Source organism: Saimiri boliviensis, chromosome 1 (assembly GCF_048565385.1).
Source record: "Saimiri boliviensis isolate mSaiBol1 chromosome 1, mSaiBol1.pri, whole genome shotgun sequence".
NCBI classification, from domain to species: domain Eukaryota; kingdom Metazoa; phylum Chordata; class Mammalia; order Primates; family Cebidae; genus Saimiri; species Saimiri boliviensis.
This window is the reverse complement of record NC_133449.1, coordinates 150,865,789-150,879,538: the sequence shown is the minus strand read 5'-3', so window position 1 is coordinate 150,879,538 and position 13,750 is coordinate 150,865,789. Positions and strand designations below refer to the sequence as shown.

Below are 13,750 nucleotides of genomic sequence, written 5' to 3'. Positions count from 1 at the left end.
TAAAAAACATGCAGAATCTATCATTTTCTCTATTTCCTAAAACTCTGAAATGAGGAAACAGGGCGCCTTATCTACCCTGATCCAGTCCTGGCCTAATGACACCTGTCTAGGATCTAGGGAAATGTTCTGGCCGTTATCTCTCAGCGTAGAAAATAACCCCACCCTGACAAGCACTGAAGGCCAAGCTCACGCCAAGCAGAAACCTACGAGGCAGTGGCAGCAGCTGAAGAGGCTGTGATCATGTGCCCCGGGTTCCTGAGCAGGTGCACCTGCTGCCAGGTGAGAGGCCCCCAGAGTCCCCTAACTCCCGTCCCCCACGCTGCAGTCTCATTCACTCCCTCCTTCCTCCTTCTCCCCTAACAGACTACAACATGCATTAGGAAGATTTTAAATTCCACCCTTAGTCCTTTACAAATCCAAGCGTTAAATTATAGGATAAAATAAAATGAAATAAAGTAAAGAAAGGATTAAATGAAACCATGCACATCAGGCAATGCCTGACAGATGACAAGCACTCGGGCGTCAGCTGCAGTTATTTTGAGGAGTAAAGCGATATGGCCGATGTTTTAAATTTTAAAAAAGAACAGTTATTTTTCTTCTGGATGTGCAATTCCTGAGACAAAAGATTCAGTTACCCTGCCCTAAATGAAAGGCAAAGGTCTACCGATGAGTCCCACACTGGGACCCAGCCAGCAAGCGAGAGCCCCCATCCCTGCACAGTTCGCCCGCACATCTGCAGGCAACAGGGTAGTTCTAAGACCAGCTCTACTGACAGCCAGAGCACTTAGCATTTCCACAACAGCATTCCCAGTCTCCATTACACTGTTACTAATTAAAGCCGAAATGTAACATTAGAGCCTTCCTATGTGAAGGGGAAGCTGCATCAGTCTGCCTGTCTGAGAGACTCAAGGGATATGTTTTTTGCACTTATAATCTCATCAGTAATCACACAGTAAGTGAAAAATGGATCAAGGATGTTTTCAACAGCATCAGAAAAACCTGGAAAGAATCTGAAATTGACATTCTGCATAGATGTGTCACAAAGGCCCGTCTTCAGGCATAACACTCCTGCCTGCTGCATCCAGTCCCTTCCTGACTGCCCCGAATGTCACGCCTGGCATGACCTTGTCAGAGCTGTGTTCTGCATGAATATGTGTCCCTGGCCTGGTGGAGGGAGACAGACTAACTGGTACGCAGCTTTGTACAGGTAGCCGAGATAGGAGCTGGGCCTCAGAAAGCCCTAGGCATGGGTTCTCAGGCTGGTCGGCTCAGCACAGGTATCCACAGAGGTGACTGTGGGAAGGTCCCTGCTGGTTCTGCTAAGAGATGGCTTCTGTAGGATGGATGGGCAGAGAGCCATTGAAACTAGAAAGGCACACACCTTAGGAGATGGCAGTCGGGAGCACCATCTTTGAGGGAAAGAGCACAGCTTCGCATGTCACCCTGACAAAGTCTCTCCCTTTTATCTTGTGTTCGTTCATGGCCAAGAGAGCTTACAAGCTCACAAACACAGAAAAGTGGAGGCAATCTCTTTAGACTGCAAACTTTGGTTTCAAATCTATGGCTTAAGTTTCTTTACAAATATATACATCCTAGCAGGGTTTTAAAATTAGGTAAGGCCAGGTGTGGTAGCTCATGCCTGTAATCCCAGCACTTTGGGAGGCTGAGGCAGGTGGATCACCTGAGGTCAGAAGTTCGAGACCAGCCTGGGCAACATGGTGAAACCCCAACTCTACTAAAAAATACAAAAATCAGCCGGATGTGGTGGTGCATGCTTGCAGCCCCAGCTACTCGGGAGGCTGAGGCATGAGAATCACTTGAACCCAGGAGGCAGAGGCTGCAGTGAGCCAAGACTGCGTCACTGAACTCCAGCCTGAGTGACAGAGTGAGACTCCATCTCAAAAAAAAAAAAATTAGATAAGATTCTTCTTAAATTATACTAGGTTTCTCCTTTAATATCCTTTACCTTTTACAGTATATAATTTATATTATATGGTAGACATGAAAATATACAGGATCATTTTTTTCTTGAATGCTTTGGTAAAAAATGGATTTTAGTCCTGCTCCCCATTATCATTTGAGTGTTTACTATTCACAATGTCTATACTAATCTAGTAATAATCTAGAGAATGTGGCTGCAAAATCCTCATACAAGGCTGAAAACAGAACAAAACTAAATGGTCTAGGCAGGCACAGTGGCTCATGCCTGTAATCCCAGCACTTTCAGAGGCCAAGGCAGGCAGGCGGATCACTTGAGGTCAGGAATTCGAGACCAGCCCGGCCAATATGGTGAAATTCCATCTCTAGTTAAACTACAAAAATTAGCCTGGTGTGGTGGCAGGCACCTGTAGTCCCAGCTCCTTGGGAGGCTGAGGCATGAGAATCACTTGAACCCAAGAGGCGGAGGTTGCAGTGAGCCGAGATCATGTCACTGCACTCCAGCCTGGTGACACAGTGAGATGCCATCTCAAAGAAGAAAAAAAAAAAAAAGGCCGAGTGTGGTGGCTCACACCTGTAATCCAGCACTTTGGGAGGCCAAGGTGGGTGGATCACCTGAGGTCAGGAGTTCAAGACCAGCCTGGCCACCAGGGTGAAACCCCATCTTTAGTTAAAAAAAAAAAAAAAGAAAACCTGAGGGGTTCTGAAATAAAATCAGCAGGCCATCTTTTCTTAGGAAATGCTTTCAGCTCTGAAGAAAACTGGAAAAGGCAAACTTTAAAACCCGCCAGCAACACTTCCCTTCAGCCTACGAACACCAACTGCCATCATTTAGGTATTTTGATAGTTATTTTCTATGAAACACGCATCAATGATGGAATTTGCTGCAAAGGCATTGTGCTTACAGACATTAGCCAGATGCTATAGGCCACATTTCCTGTGCCCCAGCGTTCGTCCCTGATAACATGGTCTGAGACTGACAAGGAGCCCAGTGTGACGCAGCATTCCCATCAGAAACTGTAGGGACCTGCCCACATGGATCCCGCAAGCCCTGGTTTAAAATGGCAGCCTACCTCCTGAAACAACAGTCAAACCTACCACTGAAACCTGCCACTCTCTGTGAGTCTGTCACTGATCCAAGCGGAGGACACACAGGCCCCTCCTCCCAGAGCACCATATGCCATAAGCTCCACGCCCACCGGGACACCCCGAGCTGCAGCTCCACCTGGCGGGGCAGCGATGTTTCACCAGATCTTCCCTCAGGGCCCTTCCCAAGAGACACTGCCGAGGGCATGATGGGTACACAGGCACACACACTCAAGCACACATGCTTGCTCTATCCTCACTCAGGCTAATCCTTAAGCACCCCAGGGCGGGGTTGTAGAAGGGCAGCTTGCCTGCCATCAGGCAGTTCATTTCTTTGTTCTTTTTTATATATGCATTTTTTAAGAGACAGGGTCTCATGCTGTCACTGGGGCTAGAGTGCAGGGGCACAATCACAGCTCACTGCAGTCTCTATCTCCTGGGCTCAAGCGGTCCTCTCGCCTCAGCTTCCCAAAGTGCTGGGACCACAGGGGCGTACCATGGCAGCCGGTGAATCTTTTTATTTTTTTGTAGAGACAGGGTCTCTCTATGTTGCCCAGGCTGCTCTTGAACTGGGCTCTATCTCCTGGGCTCAAGTGATCCTCCCACCTCAGCCTCCCAAAGTGCTGGGATTACAGGCATGAGCTACCATGGCCAGCCCAGTTTGTTTCTTAAATCCACTGTAAATAATTATTTAAAATTAAAATTCTGAAAAAAAAATCAGTACTAAATGGTAACATAATTATTGTGCTTAGATCTTCATCCTATTAAAACTAAATAATGTAGAGACTAATAAAACCTTATTTTGCCTGTAGATTTAAAAAAAATAAAAAGAAACTGGCTTAGAAATAGATGTTTTCCAAAGATCATGCTCATGTAATTACTTCTACAACATAATAAACAAGAATTGGCATTGCCTCTCTAATTTCATTTTGAGGAAGAAAAACGATTTTTGGTTTATGAAAAGTGGATGATTTACACTAAGTGACAGAATCCTTAAAAAATGAACTGATTATTCAAAACAACAAATCAGAAATAAATGTCTGTAACCTAAAAATATTTGAAAGGGCTGTATGCCACATATTTTATACCTGCATACATATACCGGTAAACACGCTTTTAGTATTCCTAGAAAAATGACACACTAGGGCCGGGTGCAGGGGCTCACGCCTGTAATCCCAGTACTTAGGGAGGCTAAGATGGGTGGATCACAAGGTCAAAAGATCAAGACCATCCTGGCCAACATGATGAAATCCCATCTCTACTAAAAATACAAAAATTAGCTGGGCGTGATGGCACTCGCCTGTTGTCCCAGCTACTTGGGAGGCTAAGGCAGGAAAACTGCTTGAGCCCAGAAGGCAGAGGTTGCAGTGAGCCGAGACAGTGCCACTGCACTCCAGCCTGGCAACAGAGCAAGACTCCATCTAGGGCAGGGGGCGGGGGTAGAAAAAAATTGTTCTAAAAAAAGACTCCATCTTAAAAAAAAAAAAAAAAAAAAAAAAAAAAAGGCCGGGCACCGTGGCTCACAACTGTAATCCCAGCACTTTGGGAGGCGAGGTGGGCAGATTACAAGGTCAGGAGTTCAAGGCCAGCCTGGCTAACATGGTGAAATCCCACCTCTAAAAAAAAGAAAAAGAAAAATAACACACTAGATTCGAGTCAATTCGGGGGAATGGAACTTCTACTTGCCATTTAACCCCTCTGTGCTGTTTGAAAATTTTTTTCAAGAGCAGGTATTGGTTTTATCATTTAAAAAATTAATGTGCCGGGCGTGGTGGCTCAAGCCTGTAATCCCAGCACTTTGGGAGGCCGAGGCGGGTGGATCGCGAGGTCAAGAGATCGAGACCATCCTGGTCAACATGGTAAAACCCCGTCTCTACTAAAAAATACAAAAACATCAGCTGGGCATGGTGGTGCGTGCCTGTAATCCCAGCTACTCAGGAGGCTGAGGCAGGAGAATTGCCTGGACCCAGGAGGCGGAGGTTGCGGTGAGCCGAGATCGCGCCATTGCACTCCAGCCTGGGTAACAAGGGCGAAACTCCATCTCAAAAAAAAAAAAAAATTAACCTAATAAATGTCACTTTCAAAAAGAAACACATTTCATCTTCATTTGTGAGGTAGTACAGGCAGCCAGTCCGCTGGGGTCCAATTCAAGGTCTCCCACTGCCTTAGCTCTGAGGTGTGGGCAAGTCCACTGTGGCTAGAAACAGAACCTGCTCCTTGGAGCACCACTGCAGGACCCAACCAGCGGACATAATTATCTAAACACAATAATTACATTAACATTCGCTGCCTCCCCACACACCCCATCAGCCGCAAAGCATATCAACAGATGGTTCCTAGCCAAGATGCAGTGTTTCTTCATTTGTTTTGGAAATGGTAAAACAATAGGCAAAGGTAAGCAAGCCCATTTAGCCTGTACATCAAGAAAACAGCTCTGAGGCTGGGCACGGTGCCTCACACCTGTAATCCCAGCACTTTGGGAGGCCAATGCAGGCGGATCATGAGGTCAGAAGATCAAGACCAGCCTGGCCAACAAGATGAAACCCTGTCTCTACTAAAAACACAAAAAAATTAGCTGCGCACGGTGGCGCATGCCTATAATCCCAGCTACTCGGGAGACTAAGGCAGGAGTATCCCTTGAACCAGGGAGTTGGAGGTTGCAGTGAGCCAAGACCACACCACTCCAGCCTGACAACAGAGCAAGACTCTGTCTCAAAAAAAAAAAAAAAAAAAGCAAACAGCTCTGAATGTCAAGAAAAATGAGGACTTCTACCAGAAGACCAATAATCGAGTGTGTACATCTCCTTATGATAAGGGTGCTAGATCATTTCAATAAAAATCCCACTTCCTCTTGCAAAATGGTGGTCATCACAGTGTTTCAGCAAAAGCCCAGGGCCAAATTATTTAGTTTGTAAACATTATGGTAAAGGATTTTTTTTTTTTTTTAAGGAAGATAGTACTATTAGTTTAAATAGTTTCACTGTATTTGCTTCAAACCTAGAGTGCACTAAATTTCCTTATAACCAGTACAATTAGAAGGACTTCCCGAAATGTCTACTGGAACAACCTGTCTGCAGCCAGTGGCCTTCAGGCAATGATGTGCTGCTGAAGCCACTCTCGGCTCCTACAGAGCCAGTGTTGGGTCTGGATCTGGAGTCTCACACAGCTTTCACGTGCATTTCCTTAACTATCAGTGACTTGAAACATCTTTTCATGTTTCTCAGCCATTGCATTTCTCATCCTGTTAGGGGATCTGCCTTTTTCTATTTTACAGGACCACATACACATAGGATACGAATACACGGGCACATGCCAGGATATTCTTGTCCGTAACTTCGCGTAGATGACTTTGGCCACACCATGTCTGGTCTTTCCCTTCCCTGACTCACGTCCTGCTTCTCAGAAAGACTGTCCCTAAGCCAAGAATAGTCTGCAGTGGATTTAACTACTCTTACTGTTTTGACGTTTACATTGCAATCCGTTAATAATTCATGTAACCCATCTGTGATTCCAGTTTGTACGCAGGCATCCTTTTATTTTCTGTTGGGCATTTCCGCCTGGACGACCCGCAAGTCAGGCAGGCTCACAGATCCAAATCACACCAAAAGCCGGCTCCTCCCTCTCCAGGGCACATGCCCCACCCCCACCTCTCCATTCCTGCCTCGACATGCCATCTCTGGCTGGCTCCCTGCAAGCGCCCTGACCCATCTCCCTGGCTCCAGTCTTGCCTCTCAAGCCAATCCTTGAGAAAACCACCTGAATGATCCACCTACAGAGAAATCTGCCCACCTCATTCCCGCAGACTCCCACCATGGCTGCCTGCATACATGGCCCAGTGCAAATGCCCCCACTTCTCCCTCACTTCCCATCCATGCCTTAAGATCCACTGTGGCTGCAGCAAACCCTATCCTTCCCACCCATTTCCATGCCACTCCTCTGCTCTTTCCTTGCAATGAGGGTCCTCCTGAGGTGCCCTCCTTATTTCCTGACCCCCCTTCCCCATCTCCTTGGTCTAGTTATACCCCAACTCTGCCAGCTAACTTCTCCTCACACTTAGTATTCAGCAGAGATACTACCGCCAGGAAGCTCCCATGGGCCTCATCGCACCCCAGTTACTGCCAATTCTAGGGCTCACTGGTGATCACCACTAACACAAATCATAATGATTCTTTCTTGATGAGTCCTTCTCTCCAAGTGGCCCTGAACTGAGGGCAAGAACTGTGGCTTACTTTCAGCTCTAATCCATGTTTGCAGAACAAGTGAATGCTACATGTGCCTAGAAGTCAGGCACCCCCTACACCACGCACCTTGCTCACTTTGCCACTAAGCTGACAATCCTCCAGTCTCCACCACTCTCTACTCCTTACCTGACTACGCTCCTAGAAAAAATCCTGTACAGGAATTCGTGCGTGGCCACAGGGTTGTGTGTGGGAATGTGCGCATGACCACAGGGTTGTGTGTGCTTGGGCATCTTTGTTCTTCCTCCCGATACATTCAGACCTTCACATGTCTCCTTGTCAAACCGAAACAGGTATGTCAGCTGCTCCACTACCAGCAGTAACTAGGAACAGCAGTCTCAGGGCCTTGCATGTGCTGCATACACATCCATACCACCTCTAGATCACCCTGCTAGTGCACACTATTCACTGTGCTAATGGTGAATACTTTTTAGTACAGAAGAGGTTTGTAACAAGTAAAGACATAATAAAGTCATCTGTTTTTCATATTGCAGATATAGCTCACATATTCCAATAATATTAAAAATCAAAATAAAGGGAATGACTAAGAACAAAGCGACCCAAGGGCTGCTCTGTGTTCAAACTGCACATGCCCCGGGGATGTCTCCCTTCCCACCAGGACCCCGAGAACCCAGCACCTGGATGTGATGACATTCACACTGCTTGTCTGAGACCTGCAGTTTAATTCTGTACAAATATCAAAAGTATCTGTCATACAGATATTACTACCTAAACTAAAACTTACAACCTACAGCCATTCATAGTATGCCCCTAAGCAACTAAATAAAAACCAAAGTACCAACAGAACAAGCATGCTTAATTACAGACACAATTTAAACTGTAAAACTGACTAATGAATTATATAAGATGCTTAATAGAAACAATTAAAATATACAATAAACAATGTATTATAAGAAGCAACATCATGTTCTGGATTTTTCATCTGTTACTTCCTAGTTTATTTCATCCCAGTGGAAGCAAACTGCTTCAAATGCAATCCAGCAGGCCTGGTCTCCTCTATCTATAAATCAAGTGGGTGAGCAGTCCAAGATAGCAACTAGCTCCACATTTAGGCAGCAAGGGGAAGAAGAAAATGAGAGCAGGCTTTCAATCAACTAAACAACACTTCAACCCTGAGCAGGCAACACAAGTACAACTACCCCACAAATATTCACAGGGAAAGGCGAGCCCAAGGACACTGTGCCTACTACCCAGACAGTCCTGTTTCCAATCTGCCTTACAAACCCAGATGTGGGAACACCCTCTCCTGCTGTGTTCAGGACCACTTAACCTGAATCATATGTGGGCTTTATCACATGTAATTCAACTGCCTCCAGGAGAGGCAATTCTGGGACTCTCGCCACACCCGGAAACGTTGAGCAAAGGGTAAGGGTTGAACGCTGAAGGATGATTTCATCCTATCAGTACTTCTACAAAAAAACACTGCCTGGCATTCACTGTAAGCAACTTTGAATTGGATTTTCAGAATCTGGAGGCACTATAAAGCAGACTGTTTAGAACATTCGACCATCCTAAATTCAGAACCATCCTAAATTCAGAACAATTATGAGCTGACAACACACTCCATTAACTACCAGCATTCTTTGAAAATAGGTCACCAGGCCAGGCAGATGGCCTGAGGTCAGGAGTTTGAGATCAGCCTGGCCAATGTGGTGAAATACCGTTTCTAGTAAAAACACAAAAATTAGCTGGGTGTGGTGTCGGGTGCCTGTAATCCAAGCTACTCAGGAGGCTGAGGCAGGAGAACTGCTTGAACCTGGGAGGTGGAGGTTGCAGTGAGCCAAGATAGCACCACTGCACTCCAGCCTGGGCGACAAGAACAAAACTCCGTCTCAATAATAAAAAAAAAAAGTGTTGAACACAGATGTTAGCATTCACTCTCTTCCACATACCTCTTTGAGAAAGGACTATTTTTTAAAGGCATATTTCATTGAGAACAAAAAGAAAGGGAGAAAACAAAATAACAACACCTTTTGGGGAGCTAGATAGGTGAATATAAACTGACTCGGGCCAGAAAAAGTTGAATCATAAGCATGCAATGCAGAACACTGAAGAACAATCTAACTTTCATCATGGAACTCCCAAAGGGCTCCAAAAATAGTGGCACTAGTTTACATTCTGGAAGTGAGGGTATAAGACGGAACCAAAATACAGGAGAAACTGAATACTCACCATCTGTTTAAGAAGCAATTAGGCAAAGCCAGGTGTTCATCTCAATTGGTGCAGGAAAAGCACCTCACAAACTCTAACACCTTTTCATAATAAAAACACTCAACAAACCAGGAATGGACAGGAACTTCCTCACATGATAAAGGGCATTTATTAAAAACTCACAGTGAATGGCATATTCAAATTTTTCACCTAAGATTAGGAACAAGACTAGGGTGACGACTTTTACCACTGCTCTTTAACACTGTGCTGGAAGTTCGCTCCAGAGCAATTAGTGAAGAAAGGGGGGTGAGGGGAGGAAAAGAAGACTTATAACTATCTTTATTCGCAGATGACACGGTCTCATGTATAGAAAATCCTAATGAATCAAAACAACAAAAAAACTGCTGTTAGAACTAATAAGCAAACTCAGCTGGGTGATTCACACCTGTAATCCCAGCACTTTGAGAGGCTGAAGCAGGTGGACTACAAGGTCAGCAGTTCGAGACCAGCCTGACCAAGACGGTGAAACCCTGTCTCTACTAAAAATAAAAAAATTAGCCAGGCATGGTGGTGGGCGCCTGTAATTCCAGCTATTCAGGGGGCTGAAGCAGGAAAATCGCTTGAACCCCTGAGGTAGAGGCTGCATCGAGCCGAGATCATGCCACTGCACTCCAGCCTGGGTGACACAGCAAGACTCCTCCATCTCAAAAAAAAAAAAAGAACTAATAAGCAACTCAGCAAAGTTTCAGAATACAAGATCAACACAAAAGTCCGCTGCATTTCTACACCCTAGTAATGAACAATCTGAAAGGGAAATTGTGAAAACAATTCATTTTACAATAGCAACAAAAAGAATTAAAAACTTAGGAATAAATTTAACCAAGGAAGTGCACTGGTTCCTTGTACACTGCACACTTGTACATTGTACACTGAAAATCACAAAGCATTTCTGAAAGAGTTAAAGATAACCTGCATAAATGGGAAGACATTCCACGTTCATGGATGGAAATACTTAGTATTGTTAGGATGGCAACACTCCCAAAGTGATGTACAGATTCAGTACAATCTCTATCAAAATCCCATTGGTCTTTTTTGCAAATATGGAAAAACTGATCTTTAAATTCACATAGAACTGCAATGGGTCCCAAATAGCAAAGAAATCTTCCAGAACAAAAGCAAAGTTGGAGGACCCCCAACTTCCCAGCTTCAAAACTTACTATAAAATAGTGTGGCATTGGCATAAGGACATACATACAGACTTGCAAAACAGAATTGAGTCCAGAAATAAACCCACACGTCTGCAGTCAATTGATTTTGACCAAGGTGCCAAGAATACTCAATAGGGAAAAAAATCTCGTCAACAAATGATGCTTGAACAACTGAATATCCACATGCAAACAAACGAAAGAAGTTAGACCCCCACCACACACACATCATAAACAAGAATGAACTCATATGGATCAAAAACCTAAATACAAGAGCTAAAATGATAACCTCTTAAAAGAAAACACAGGGACGAATCCTTCTAACCCTGGATTTTGCAGAGTTCTTAGGTATGAAATAAAAAACATGAGCAACAAAAGAAAACACAGAAAAATTAGAGTTAATCAATTTGGGCACCAAAGGACAGAGAGTGAAGAGACAATCCAAAGAATGGGAGAAGGTATTTACTAATCATATGTCTGATAAGGTTCGAGTATGCAGAATAAAGAATTGTGACAACTAAAAAAGAGAGAGAGAGAGAGACAGAAGCAACCCAATTTAAAAATGGGGAAAGGATCTGAATGAAAATTTCTCCAAAAATACACAATGGCCAACAAGTACATGACACAACTATCAACTTCACTGGTCATCAGGGACATGCAAATCACAGCCAAATGAGATGCCACTTCACACCCTGTAATATACTCCTACTTTTTTTAAAAAGGAAAATGAGTGTTGGGGGGAATGTGGATAAAGTGAAGCTCTCATACGTTGCTGATGGGAATGTAAAATGATGCAGCCACTGGGAAAATGTTTGGCAGTTTCTCAAAAAGCTAAACATAGAGTTATCATATGACCTGGCAACTCCACTCCTTGGTATATAACCAAAGAATTGAAAACAGGTGCCCAGATAAAAACTCACACACAAATGTTCATAGTGGCTGCATTACTCACAATAGCAGACAGGTGGAAACCACCCCAGCATCCATCAGGAAATGAATGGATCAACACAACGTGGTATGTCTACACAATGGAAAATTATTCAGTCATAAAAAGGAACGGAACACTGATACAGTCTACAACATGGGTGAACTCTGAAGACATCATCTTCAGTGAAACAAGTCAGACACAGGAGCTGCATACTGTAGGACTCCATTTACATGAAATGTCCAGGACAGACCAATTCATACAAACAGAAAGCAGATTAGTGGTTGCCAGGGCCTGGGGAGAGGGAAGAATGGGCAGTGACTGCTTCATCAGTATAGGGTTTCCATTTGGGATGATGAAAAAATTCTGTAACTAGGTGGTGATGATGTTTTATGTTACGTGCATTTTAGCACAATCAAAAAAGAAAAGCAGGTGAATGAGAGGATATTGCATTTATGAAGAACATATCACAAATGTTAGAGGTGAAAAAAACAGCTTTGGGAAATTTAAAATATGATGGCCAAACTAAAATGCTAAATAGATACACTGGAATAAAATGTAAGAGGAAATCTAGAAAGTAGAACCCAACAGAAAACGGGAGAAAGAAAGATGAGAAAATTTTAAGGCCAGCCCAAGCCCTCCAGTCCAAACAGTAGCATTTCCAAAACTCAGAAAAAGAGAGTAAAGAAAGAGGAAATTGTTAGAGAAATAATTTCAGAAAACTAAAGGTTTCAAGTAACTATCAAGTGTCCCAAGAAAAGATGAGAATAAATCAAAACACATGGTATTTCTGCACAGGGGAGATGTGGGAGTAAAAACAGACGGACTACAAAGGCCCTCATACAAAGGATTAGCAATTAGAGCCTCAAGCACTTCATGGGCAATACTATTACTGAAGCTTAGAAGACGTAATTATGAGCAGTTTCCCACCTGGCATCAGCCAGGCACGCCAACCACAAGCTGCAGAGGGAGAGCAGAGACCTCGGACCTCACCGCCCACCTGCCCTGGGGAGCCCTAAGGAGCCGGGAGAAATCCTCCCGCTGACAGTGACAGTGGCAAGGTGTCCCCGACGCTGTTTATTTTGCGCTCTCAGACATCGCTCTGGGCACTTTGCAGGCCCAACAGGGCGCGGACACCGCGCGCGCCTCCAAGCAGGTGGGGGCGGAGGCCGGCGGGGGAGGAGCGCTTGAGCCCAGGGGTTCGGCCTGGGCAGCACAGAGACACCCCAATACTCCAAAAATACACGAGTATCAGCCGGGCGCGGCGGCTCGCGCCCGTGATCCCAGCACGTCGGGAGACCGAGGCGGGAGGACGGTTCGCGCTCAAGAAGTGGAGACCAGCTCTGTTGCCCAGAGAGCGAGACCCCACCTCTTAAAAAAAAAAAAAAAACCACACACACACACACCGTCTTCCCACCACCGCACCTCCGACCCCGCCGCCAGTTCCAGGGACTGGGGCCCCACAGCCGGGTCCACGCGGGCAGCCCGAGCGGAGGCCTGGGAACGCGGGGAGGACGCCCCTCCACGCCCAGCCGGGGCCGCCCGCCGCAGCCTCCCGCGCCTCTCCCCGCTCGGCCCCAGACCTCGCGTCCCGGCTCGGCCGGCGAGACCTCGGGGAGAAGCAGGGCTCCCGCACCACGACCGCCAGCGTCCCCGGGCGTCTTCACCTGCGCGGGCAGAGTCGGGGCCCGAGGAGCCGCGGGGCGCCGGACGGGCGGGGGCGGCGGCCGTTGGCCCAGGAGGCCCCGGCACAGCCTGCGCTGAGGACGCCCCGGCCGCGACCCTGCGTCCTCCCGGCACGCCGGCTCCCGCCCCGCGTCCCCGCAGCCTCGCGCCCGCCTGGCATTCCCCCGGCCCTCGCCCGGCGTCCCCTCGGCCCTGGCCGCCCGGAGCTCACCTGCCTCGCGCCGCAGCCTCAGGCCTCGTCTGCACCTCCCAGGCCCAAGAAGACGCTCTACCCGCGCCAGCCAATCGTGGGCCGCATCTCAGACCGGGGGCGGGAGCAACGCGGACCTCCACCAATCCCGAGCGCGCCACCTGAAGCGTTCTGGCCAATGACGAGGCGGCTACGGGCCGCGGGCGGAGGAGCGAGGCGGGCTCCAGGCGGTGGAAGGGGAGGGAGGAGGTAGGGAGGGGGAGGGGCGTGGATGCTTCCCGGGGAGGGGCAGGAGGGGCGGGGCCGCGTC

General features: G+C 46.6%; 1 protein-coding gene across 19 annotated transcripts in view; it reads right to left on the bottom strand.

Moving 5' to 3' along the window:
- Positions 1 to 13,531, bottom strand: part of SUN1 (Sad1 and UNC84 domain containing 1) — a 59,902-nt gene extending 46,371 nt beyond the window's left edge. For 16 of the 19 annotated variants that reach the window (XM_010331631.3, XM_010331633.3, XM_039470251.2 and 13 more), the window contains exon 1: positions 13,462 to 13,508. The gene's annotated coding sequence lies outside the window, so the exon portion shown is untranslated. Of the gene's footprint in view, positions 1 to 13,231; positions 13,256 to 13,461 lie in introns of those variants that run through there. The other 3 variants (XM_010331630.2, XM_010331635.3, XM_039470275.2) reach the window with 3 other exon arrangements.
- Between the last annotated feature and the right edge of the window lie 219 nt (positions 13,532 to 13,750).